This window comes from Saccopteryx leptura, chromosome 2 (assembly GCF_036850995.1).
Source record: "Saccopteryx leptura isolate mSacLep1 chromosome 2, mSacLep1_pri_phased_curated, whole genome shotgun sequence".
NCBI lineage: Eukaryota > Metazoa > Chordata > Mammalia > Chiroptera > Emballonuridae > Saccopteryx > Saccopteryx leptura.
Genome location: NC_089504.1, coordinates 337114543 through 337127282, shown reverse-complemented (window position 1 = coordinate 337127282; position 12740 = coordinate 337114543). Strand labels below are relative to the sequence as shown.

The 12740-nt window shown below is 47.0% G+C and overlaps 1 pseudogene; it reads right to left on the bottom strand.

Moving 5' to 3' along the window:
- Positions 1–11465: 11465 nt before the first annotated feature.
- Positions 11466–12532, bottom strand: LOC136393649 (high mobility group protein B2 pseudogene; annotated as a pseudogene).
- Positions 12533–12740: the final 208 nt, after the last annotated feature.

The following is a 12740-nucleotide window of genomic DNA, read 5'->3' as shown; positions in this document are numbered from 1 at the left end:
AGAGACAGAGAGGAAGGAGGGGGTGGGGGTGGAGAAGCAAATGGGCGCTTCTCCTATGTGCCCTGGCCGGGAATCGAACCTGGGTCCCCCTCACGCCAGGCCGACGCTCTACCGCTGAGCCAACCCGCCAGGGCCTAACTTTCTATATTCTTATAGTTTCTCTTTTATCTTTCAAATTAAAAATGTGACCCTGCTGCAATTTGGTCTTGTTTAAATTAATTTTACATGACACTATGTTTTCTTCTTAAAAGTTTTACTATCTTAAACTCTTGAATGTTTTCCCTCTTTGATTATCACTCTTATTTCCTCAGTCTGTGCTTTCCGTCTGGGATTCCTTTTATAATAGATGTCCCTTTAGTCACAATTCCAAAACTCTAAAATCTCTAAAAATCAAAAATTTTCTGCAAAGCTGGCAACACTTATTAGGCAGCCAAACCTGACCTGACATGATGTAAGACTGTTTATCATCCTTATTTATTTTCTTCGATGTTTTACTGCATCAGTGTAATATGTTTGATTACAGAGTGCCAACCTCAGCCTTGCGGGAGAGTGTGTGTAATGTCAGCGTACGCACCCCAGCCTCTCGCTAAAATCCCCCAAACGCTGAATCCTGAAGCACATCCGACCCCAAGGGTTTTGAACAAAGGACTGTTGGCCTGTATGTCTATCCTGGACCTCCCAGATGGGTTCTCCACCTCATTCTTGGTTTTGTTGTTTTCATTTTTATCCTCTGAGCTCTAGGTGAATTTCTTAAGTTTGTCTTCTTCACTAAATTATCTTTTGGCAGCTTTGCCTCCGTTGTGGTTTTTCTTTTGGCATTTGTAGTTTCCTTCTCCATTAAGATATTTCCTGATCCCAGAGGGATCCCTCCTTAAGACTTCTGGGTCTGTACCGGCCAATGTTCCCTTCGATCTGGCTGGGTAAGTCTGGGAAGCAGAAACTCTGTTTGCCAGAGCCCTTTCACATGCAAGAAACAAAAACCCAGCTGGAGGTGGCTTGAGGGGGGAAAGAACTTTACTGGTAAGAACACTGGGGGAGAGCCTTAGGAGCTAAGACATCGCTAAGGACCTCAGAGAGAGACGAACCAGGAGCTTTATGGGGCCAGGTCAAATCTTCCCTCTCTCTTTCTCCTCCCTTTCCTTCCCCACACCCCTGCCCTTAGCCTTACTGATTTCATTTTCTCCTACTGCAGTTTAGTATTTGCCTCCCGGTGAGAAACATGAACACCAGTCACAGCAAATTCACACCCTTTCAGCTCTGTAACCCAAGAGGTGATGGAATTTCTCTTTCTTGCTTCAGAGAAACATTTCAAGGGCAAACTCACTGGTCTAGCCTGGGTCTCATCCCTAGACCTGTGTCCATGGCATGAGGCCAATTATCAAAAGAGATGAGAGTGGGATGCTGAGCAGATTAAACAATAACACCCAGCCCTGGCCGGTTGGCTCAGTGGTAGAGCATCAGCCTGGCATGTGGATGTCTGGGTTTGATTCCCAGTCAGGGCACACAGAAGTGCCCCTCTGCTTCTCCACCCCTCTCCCTCTAGCTCAGCGGTTCTCAACTTGTGGGTCGCGACCCCGGCGGGGGTCGAACGACCAAAACACAGGGGTCGCCTAAAGCCTTCGTGGCCCCCCCCTGGGGTCGCGACCCACAGGTTGAGAATGCTGCTCTAGCTTCTTTCTCTCTTTTCTCCTCCTGCAGCCATGGCTCAATTGGTTGGAACAAGTTGGCCCCAGTGCTGAGGATGGCTTCATGGCCTCCACCTCAGGTGCTAAGAGCTCAGTTGCTGAGCAATGGAGCAACACCCCAGATGGACAGAGCATCACCCCCTAGTGGGCTTGCTGTGTATATCCCGGTTGGGGCACATGCAATGGAGCAACACCCCAGATGGACAGAGCATCACCCCCTAGTGGGCTTGCCATGTGTATACCAGTTGGGGCACATGCAGGAGACTGTCTCTACCTCCCCTCCTTTCACTGAATAAAACAAACAAACAAAACAATAACATCCATGAATGGCATCATATATTTTATAAAATGTTGTATACATTTGCTTCAAATTGGAGAATTCTTCCGAATTTCCCAAGGAGGTGCTCTTTTTAAAAATTTTGATTTGCAGCATCTTTTCATAGATACAGTAATATCTCCTTGTTTGCTCACTTGGGAGAAAGCCCCACAGGGTGGATGTCCTGGCGGATGCCTGGTGCAGCTGTCTGCTCAGAGAGAAAGCCTTGCTTTACTGGCTTCCTGCTTGTTGTGTTGCCCTCCCTTATCCTCCACAGTGGGAGAGGAAAAGGATTCTGTCAGAGTTGCTGAGTACCAATTCCAGAAGCATTTCAATGGTACCCTTGTTACAAGCTACTGAAATCCCATTCAAACTGGTTTAAAAATAAAGAGGATTTATTGGATCCCATAACTGGTAAAAATTCATCCTAGGGGGTGGTCGTACGTGATCCCACCAGGGCACCAGCTTTGGTTCTAGGGATTCCCCAGGCTGATCCTTCCCCAGAGTTGGACTCACCTGCAGCTGGTAGCAAGATGGCTGCCATGATTCTTTTTTTTTTTTTTTTTTTTTTTTTTTCATTTTTCTGAAGCTAGAAACGGGGAGAGACAGTCAGACAGACTCCCGCATGCGCCCGACCGGGATCCACCCGGCACGCCCACCAGGGGGCGACGCTCTGCCCACCAGGGGGCGATGCTCTGCCCATCCTGGGCGTCGCCATATTGCGACCAGAGCCACTCTAGCGCCTGGGGCAGAGGCCACAGAGCCATCCCCAGCTCCCGGGCCATCTTTGCTCCAATGGAGCCTTGGCTGCGGGACGGGAAGAGAGAGACAGAGAGGAAAGTGCGGCGGAGGGGTGGAGAAGCAAATGGGCGCTTCTCCTGTGTGCCCTGGCCGGGAATCGAACCCGGGTCCTCCGCACGCTAGGCCGACGCTCTACCGCTGAGCCAACCGGCCAGGGCGCTGCCATGATTCTAATCCTCACGTGACAGAGGAAGACAGATGGTCTTTTCTGGCAAAAAAAAGGTGTGATTTTTTTTTTATTTTTTAATTTTTGTATTTTTCTTAGCTAGAAACGGGGAGAGACAGTCAGACAGACTCCCACATGCGCCCGACCGGGATCCACCCGGCACGCCCACCAGGGGTGAAGCTCTGCCCACCAGGGGGCGATGCTCTGCCCCTCCGGGGCGTCCCTCTGCCGCGACCAGAGCCACTCTAGCGCCTGGGGCAGAGGCCAAGGAGCCAACCCCAGCGCCCGGGCCATCTTTGCTCCAATGGAGCCTCGGCTGTGGGAGGGGAAGAGAGAGACAGAGAGGAAGGAGAAGGGGAGCGGTGGAGAAGCAGATGGGCGCTTCTCCTGTGTGCCCTGGCCGGGAATCGAACCCGGGACTTCTGCACGCCAGGCCGACGCTCTACCACTGAGCCAACTGGCCAGGGCAGGTGTGATTTTTTTGGAAGCTTCCAGCTGACATCTCTTTACATCTTATCTGCTCCAACTGGTTAGCAGCTCTTTTGTGGACCTATCCCCATGTTCAAGGAAGTGCTGTGTGTTCATTAACTGGGTTTCTGAACCAATCAATGTTAGAGGGTGAAAAACTTCCTTAAGCCCAGCAGGCCGGTGCCTGGCATTGGGCATGAGGTCAGTTTTTCTCACAGCATATGGGCTACGTAAGGGAAGATGGGAACTAGAATAAAAGCTGGGAAGAAAGAAATGGGTATGGGGTTGGAAATCCCCCAAAAACTTCCACCTGGTTTCCAGGTCCTTACCGATGCAAGTCTTTACCTTTGGACCTCTATTGGAAATTCCCCATGAGAATTGAGGAGGGGGCCCTGGCCGGTTGGCTCAGCGGTAGAGCGTCGGCCTGGCGTGCGGGGGACCCGGGTTTGATTCCCGGCCAGGGCACATAGGAGAAGCGCCCATTTGCTTCTCCACCCCCTCCCCTCCTTCCTCTCTGTCTCTCTCTTCCCCTCCCGCAGCCAAGGCTCCATTGGAGCAAAGATGGCCCGGGCGCTGGGGATGGCTCCTTGGCCTCTGCCCCAGGCGCTAGAGTGGCTCTGGTCGCCGCAGAGCGACGCCCCGGAGGGGCAGAGCATCGCCCCCTGGTGGGCAGAGCGTCGCCCCTGGTGGGCGTGCCGGGTGGATCCCGGTCGGGCACATGCGGGAGTCTGTCTGACTGTCTCTCCCCGTTTCCAGCTTAAGAAGAAAAAATTAAAAAAAAAAAAAAAAAAAAAAAAGAATTGAGGAGGGGATAAATTTAATGCTTATACTTACTTTGCTATTTTACCCTCAAACCCTTGAGGTCACCCACCTCAAATTCCTCATCTTAGAGATAAAGAAACTGAAGCTCAAAGTGGCCACCCGAGGTCACATTGTAGCCACAACACTCTATAAAATCACTTCAATCTTCCCAACTTTTTTTGAAACCCATCTGTGAAGGTTAATTTCATGAGTCAACTTGGTTAGGTTAAGAGTACCCAGATATTTGGTCAAACATTTTTCTAGATGATTCTTCAAAGGTAAATTATAGATGAAATCAACATTTAAATCAGTAGACTTGGAGTAAAGCAGATTACCCTCCATGATAGCTTGGGCTTCAGCTAATCAATTGAAGGCCTTAATACCAAGAAGACTGACTTCCCCAGAAGAAGAGGGATTTCTTCCAAAAGACAACATGGGGCTCTTGCTGAAGCTCTTCCCTGATCTCCAGCCTGAGTGCCTACCCTAGAGATTTTGGACTTGAACCAGTTCCTTAAAACACATCCCCCTCTCTATGGAGATCTACAGTACATTCTCCTGGTTCTGTTTCTCTGGAGAACCCTGACCTGACCTGTTCTTTATCCTGACCTTGGACCCAGCCCTTTATTTTAAAAGGTACTATACTGAAAGAGCTGTTGTTGTGCACTGGCCAGATGGCTTGGTTGGTTGGAGCAGGTCCTGAAGCAATTTGCTTCAGGTTGCCAGTTTGATGAGCCCTGGTCAGGGCACATACAGAATCAAACTGATGTTTCTGTCTGTCTCTCTCTTCCTTCCTCTCTCTCTGAAATCAATAAGTACACTTAAAAAATTTAAATTTAGGCCCTGGCCGGTTGGCTCAGTGGTGGAGCATCGGCCTGGTGTCCGGAAGTCCAGGGATCGATTCCCGGCCAGGGCACACAGGAGAAGCGCCCATCTGCTTCTCCACCCCTCCCCCTCTCCTTCTTCTCTGTCTCTCTCTTCCCCTCCCGCAGTCGAGGCTCCATTGGAGCAAAGATGGCCCGGGCGCTGGGGATGGCTCCTCGGCCTCTGCCCCAGGCGCTGGAGTGGTTCTGGTCGCTGCGGAGCGACGCCCCGGAGGGGCAGAGCATCGCCCCCTGGTGGGCAGAGCGTCGCCCCCTGGTGGGCGTGCCGGTGGATCCCAGTCGGGCGCATGCGGGAGTCTGTCTGACTGTCTCTCCCCGTTTCCGGCTTCAGAAAAATACAGAAAAAAAAAAATTTAAATTTAAAAGAGCTGTTGTTGGGGCACGTGGTCTTCTCCATCTAGCACTGCTGCTGGTGAGTCAGACTGCACGCCCCAGGACCCAGTCCTTTTGCTGGCTAGCACATGACTAAATAAACCCTTTATCTCAGAAAAAAAAAAAAAAAGACTGTTTAGCAATGGGTATAGAATTCGTTTATAGTATTACAAACTATAGCAGTGATTCTCAACCTTTTTCATCTTATGGCCCATAAACTAATTACTAAAATTCTGTGGCACACCAAAAAATATGGTATATTTTTTGCAGATCTGACAAAAAAAATAGGCATAATTTTGATTCATTCATACCAGATGGCTATTGTTGCGATGGCTGTTGACTTTTTTTTTTAATCTAAGGAAAAAGAGGTCAGTGTCTTTGATTAAATAGTCAAGTATTACATGTTTTAAAAATTCCTGCAGCACACAGGTTGAAAAACACAGAACTATTATTATTCACAGCCTTAGTAATAAGAAACCAGTTTTTAGTTGGTGATGAGTCGTTGAAGAGTACATAGACTACTGTCGGAGGTTTTCCCAGCTGCACCAAGGGTGTGACAGCAGAAAAGAGGTTTAACCTGGGGAAGGTCACAGCCAGGTTTAATATCAACAGGGATCCCTTTCTCCCTGCAGGGTCTCTTTCTGTGTGGAGCAGTTTATCCACATGGCCAGGATCTCTACTTTATGCCTTCAGACTCTCTGCAGTTACCCATTCATTGGCTGCCACATTCATTCCCTGTAAACAGCATCCCCAGCTTCCTTTTGGGACATTATCCCTCCCCGATTGTGGTGGGTTGAGTGGTGATGCTCTCACGGGAGCGGGAGCTCGAGGGGCCAGACCTGTCTCCCCTGGCTTCAGTTCAGCCACAGCATGAATATGTGACCCCAGCTCAGTCAACTAGGGACTCTCTCCTGGCACTCGAAATCTTGAGCAAGTGATGTGAGACTAAGAGGGGTAGGTTGGCACCATCCATTGTAGCCAAGGTGGAGGAGGCACCAATATCTTGAAAGGATTCCTCTGGTTATGAGACAATTTCTGGACTCTCTGTGAACTTTGACGGGCATCTTGGCCTTCAAGAGCACTCTTGGTTCTTGCCATTTCCAAGTCTGACTGTCAGGGTCCCATCCATTCTGACAGCCTCTATGAGCCTTTGCTTAAGCTATCCAGAACTGGCATCTATAATGGGCCACCAAGACCTCTAACTAACACAGATCCCGGGCTATTGTTTTTGGCTCTGCCTCTAATTTAGTGCTAAATCATTTCAGGTCTGTGAGTTTCTCTATTTCTTCCTATGTAAAAGTAGGGACTGAGATTAAATTTGTGTTCAGCAGATATTTTTCAAGCACAAAAATAAAAAACACTGTAAGAACAAAATCTTCTTATGGGCCTGACCTGTGATGGCACAGTGGATAAAGCATCGACCTGGAATGCTGAGGTCACCAGTTCAAAACCCCAAAGGAGCTTGCCTGGTCAAGTTGATGCTTCCTGCTCTGCCTATCCTTTCTCTCTCTCCTCTAAAATCCATAAATAAAATCTAAACAAACAAAAACTTCCTATGGGAGGAGATAAATCATAAAACTGATCAGTTCAGCACTGCTCTGCTTGAAGGGTTTCCAAGCTCGAGTCCTATTCTCTTAGCTCTTTCTCAATAGAGCCCCCACTGTGACTTCCGCTCTCTGTTGTATGGGAAGGCATTACGCTTCCCCTCTCATGCAGTGAAAGAGAGACTGGGTTGAAGTCATCAACTCAGGGACGCATCGCCTCTGCAGTCTCTCACTGACACAGATTCTTTTCTTCACAGAGAACTGTGCTAAGCCAGAACCTGTGGAGTATTTACACAGATACCCACGGACACCACACACACACAGACTCAATCAATTTGGCTGCCAAGTTTTAAGAGGACTTTTTATTGTGGAGAAGGCACAACAAAACTACAAAAAGCAAACAAAAAATTATCAGCGTGGGGATCTTTTGCCCACTTCTTCTTCTTTTGTTTGTTTGTTTTGTTTTTTTGTTTGTTTGTTTTATTTTTACAGGGACAGAGAGAGAGTCAGAGAGAGGGATAGACAGGGACAGACAGACAGGAATGGAGAGAGATGAGAAGCATCAATCATCAGTTTTTCATTGCGAGACCTTCATTGTTCATTGATTGCTTTCTCATATGTGCCTTGACCGTGGGCCTTCAGCAGACCGAGTAACCTCTTGCTCAAGCCAGCGACCTTGGGTCCAAGCTGGTGAGCTTTTGCTCAAACCAGATGAGCCCGCGCTCAAGCTGGCGACCTCGGGGTCTTGAACCTGGGTCCTCCGCATCCCAGTCTGACACTCTATCCACTGCGCCATCGCCTGGTCAGGCTCTTTTGCCCACTTCTTATAAAGGATTTGGCCGGTTGGCTCAGTGGTAGAGTGTCGGCCTGGCGTGCTGAAGTCCCGGGTTCGATTCCCTGCCAGGGCACACAGGAGAGGCGCCCATCTGCTTCTCCACTCCTCCCCCTCTCCTTCCTCTCTGTCTCTCTCTTCCCCTCCCGCAGCCAAGGCTCCATTGGAGCAAAAGATGGCCGGAGCGCTGGGGATGGCTCTGTGGCCTCTGCCTCAGGCGCTAGAGTGGCTCTGGATGCAACAGAGAGACATCCCGGATGGGCAGAGCATCGCCCCTGGTAGGCGTGCCGGGTGGATCCGGGTCGGGCGCATGCGGGAGTCTGTCTGACTGCCTCCCCGTTTCCAGCTTCAGAAAAATACAAAAAATAAAAATAAAATAAATATAAAGGATTTGGGAATACATCTCTTGTCCATTTTGGGCTATTTTATTTGGTCTTTAAAGGGATAGAATTGAGACTTTCTTCATGATAAATACCTAAATGAGTACTTTTTTGTGGGTAAAACCAAACTAGTGTAACTTCCACCATTATGATATGGTATATTTAATATAATGTGTGAAACCAAACACTATCCTGCCCCTTGGACTGTTGTCCCAGTTACTGTGCTAAGAATTGGTACACACACACACACACACACACACACACACACTAAGAATTTGCACATATTCAGCCTCATTTATTCTCAAACTCTTTGGGAAGGTATCATTTTTGAGTGCTGTTTTACAGCTGAGGACACTGAGACTCAGAGATGTTAAGTAGCCACTAATTGTATGCCTCCAAATATTTTCTTTCAAATGATATTCCACTAATCTAGATAAAGCTATGCACTTGGGCCTTTTAAAATGTGGACTTCATTGACTAGTTATTTCAGTGATCATTAAGCTTTCTGCTCTAGCTATGCCTCAAAGTGGAGACTCGGGTCTCCTAGCAGAAGTACCAGAGACCCTTGGATATCTCTCTTGGGTCCCACATGCCTTCGCAGCTATAGTTTTTTAAAGGAGCAATCCTCTTAACCCTGGCAGTCTTCTCTCTTCTATTCAGTTGAAATTTCCTCTAGAATTGCAAACGAATTATAACAAACCATAACCAGAAGAGAAATCTGCAACCAAAAAAGAGCTTGTGTGAGAATGAATTCTCGGAATCTCTGTTACTTTATAAATATCATCAGTGACTGAAAATAATTATGGGATTACAGGACATGGGAGAAGAAGAGATGACCTTGTGCAAATAATCCTAATTTTTATTCTTGCTTATCAACCACTTTGTCTGTGTAACTGTTTCCATTTTTAGTAACGATGGTTCTCTATAGCTAGTCATAGAGCATTCGTCCCAACGGAGTTCATCAATGTTTGCACATCTGTGTTTTATTGGGAGATAATGCATTTCTAGGTGGTGCTGGTCCTAAATATGCTACCACGTGACTGAGTGACCTTGGACAAGTCACATAAACCCACCAGGACTTTCTTTCTTTATCTTTGAGATGAGGAATTTAAATGACACATTCTGCAAACTTCAACTCTAAAATTCTAATTTTGCTGGTTGCTTTGAAGGACCTGGGGGCCATGCAATCTCCAGTGTCCCCAGCAGAGGTCAGAAGAAGTCACTAAAAACTCTTAGATCTATATTAGTCCCAGTTACTAGTATAAATATAGTTTTATGGCAGTCTCCATTCTCCATGTTACTTAGCTGATTTTAAAGGTTAAGCCAGACATAATGGAAGGTTTTTTGTTGTTGTTCTTTTTTTTTTTTTGGAAATTTTTTTTTTTACAGGGACAGAGAGAAAATCAGAGAGAGGGATAGACAGACAGGAACGGAGAGAGATGAGAAGCATCAATCATCAGTTTTTTGTTGCTACACCTTAGTTGTTCATTGCTTTCTTTCTTTCTTTTTTTTTTTTTTTTGTATTTTTCTGAGGTCGGGAACGCGGAGGCAGACAGACTCCCGCGTGCGCCTGACCGGGATCCACCTGACATGCCCACCAGGGGGCGATGCTCTGCCCATCTGGGGAGTCACTCTGCCGCAATCAGAGCCATTCTAGCACCTGAGGCAGAAGCCACAGAGCCATTCTCAGCGCCCAGGCCAACTTTGCTCCAATGGAGCCTTGGCTGCAAGAGGAGAAGAGAGAGACAGAGAGGAAGGAGAGGGGGAGAGGTGAAGAAGCAGATAGGCGCTTCTCCTGTGTGCCCTGGCCGGGAATCGAACCTGGGACTCCCGCACGCCAGGCTGACACCCGCACGCCAGGCCGACGCTCTACCACTGAGCCAACCGGCCAGGGCCTGATTGCTTTCTCCTATGTGCCTTAACTGCAGGCCTTCAGCAGACCGAGTAACCCCTTGCTCGAGCCAGCGACCTTGGGTCCAAGCTGGTGAGCTTTTTGCTCAAGCCAGATGAACACGCGCTGAAGCTGGCGACCTCGGGGTCTCGAACCTGGGTCCTTCCGCATCCCAGTCCAATGCTCTATCCACTGAGCAACCGCCTGGTCAGGCATTGTTTTGAAAAATTAAAGCGGACATGCACTGTCTGCTTTGGGCCTCTTTGTCAAATGGAAACCATTTCCCAATTGGTTAATGCTTGGTGAACAAAGGTAAATCTCTCAACAGCATGTGACACAAAATGTTAGGGAAAGTTTTATACTTAAAGTCATTAAATGATGAACTCTCTACAGAAAAGTCCATTGCATCAAAACTCTCTCTTTATAACAAAAGATTCCTAAACCTTACCTAATAACCTATTTATTGAGACATAATTGGCATATAACATTAGTTAAGTTTTTCCATTATTATTATTATTATTATTATTAAGTGAGAGGTGGGAGGCAGAGACAGACTCTTGCATGCACCCCTACTGGGATCTACCTGGCAAGCCCCCTAACAGGTGATGCTCTGCCCATCTGGGCCTCTGTTCCATTGCTTGGCAACCAAGCTATTTTAGCACCTGAAGCAGGGCCACAGAGCCATCCTCAGCATCCAGGGCCAACTTTTTCAGCCAGGGCCATACTATGTAAGTCTAAGAAGTACAACTTGGCCCTGGCCAGCACCCAAGAGAAGCGACCATCTGCTTCTCCACCACTCCTGCTCCCTCTTCTCTCTTTCTCTCTTCCCCTTCTGCAGCCACAGCTCGATTGGTTTGAGGGCATTGGCCCTGGGCACTGAGAATGGCTTCATGGAGCCTTTACCTCAGGAGCTAAAAATAGCTGGGTTGGGAGCATGCCCCCAGATGGGTAAAGTGTTGGCCCCAGATGGGGGTTGCCACGTGAATCCTGGCCAGGGTGCATGTAGGAATCTGTCTCTCTATCTGCCCCCCTCACTTGGAAAAGAAGAAAAAAAAAGTACAACTTAATTATATACATATATATTGTAAAACAATTATTACAATAAGGCTAATTAATACATCCATCACCTCATATAGTTAAAATTTGAAAAATTCTTGTCACAATGGGGTTTTCCCAATATTTTCTCTCTCTTTTGGTTTTATCAGAAAAAAAAAAAGTTGGGAAATATACCATTACAGAGATGAAAAACTTCTAATAAATAAATATTTATTTATTTATTTATTAATATACATAATTTTATTACAAAACTTTTTAAAAAATAAAATGCAACATTCTAAATAACCCAAAATTTACTACTGAGATGAAACTAATTCCGAGTCTGCTTTGCCACCATACACAAGTCAAGAAATTAAAGAAACCATTAAATATTTAGAAACATTTAACATCAGAAGCCTTAAAATCTAACTGTATGCAGTAGCCCCTCAGAAAGCTACAACCTGCATTTTTAAAAAAGTATTTTCTCTACAAAGAACCTTATCAGCTATACAAAAATCTGTACAGTTTTTATACTGAAGCTAATATTGAGCTGCACTTGAATTCACATTCTTAGCCAAACAATTGCCTGAGCATACAAACATACTCCATACACATTACAGGACAGCCATTTATTCTTCATCTTCATCCTCTTCCTCCTCCTCCTCATCTTCCTCTTCTTCCTCCTCCTCATCTTCTGGTTCGTTCTTCTTCTTTGAGCCTGTTGACCTGCCGGGACCCTTCTTTCCCACTTCACTTTTGCCCTTGGCACGGTATGCAGCAATATCCTTTTCATATTTCTCCTTTAGCTTTGCTGCTTTTTGCTCATATGGTTGCTTATCTTTGGCTGACCGTTCAGACCACATTTCACCCAGTTTTTTCGCAGGATCCCCAATGGACAAACCAGGGTGTTCACTTTTGATCTTTGGGCGATGTTCAGAGCAAAACAGGAAGAAGGCAGATGGAGGCCTTTTAGGCGCATTGGGATCTTTTTTCTTTCCCTTCTTGTCGCCTTTGGGAGGCACGTAGTTCTTCATCTCCCTGTCATAGCGCGCTTTGTCGCTCTTGGCCATGTCCTCGAACTTGGACTTTTCCTTTGCTGACATGGTCTTCCATCTCTCCGAGCACTTCTTGGAGAACTCGGAGAAGTTGACGGAAGAGTCTGGGTGTTTCTTCTTGTGCTCCTCCCGGCAGGTCTGCACGAAGAAGGCGTATGAGCACATCTTGCCCCTCGGCTTGTTGGGGTCTCCCTTCGCCATGGCTGACAGACGGCGTCTATCTGGTGGTAGGTTTTCCTCAGAGTTGCGCCGTGCGGCTGGGTCTGTCCGAGAGGCCTCCCTCGCTGAGCTCCGGCGTGAACTGGTTTCTCTAATAAATATTTAAATTCATAAGCACTTATCAGAAACTGGAGGACTGGTGTAAATGTGAATGAGAATTAAAGAAAGCCCGACAGCCAGGTCCAACCCATCTGAGCTGTTTAAAGAGCATGTGTACTATAGACAGAGTCTGGTGGGTAAAGGTTTGAGCTCTGATTAGACAGACTTACATTTGAACCTTGGTAAAGCTACTTA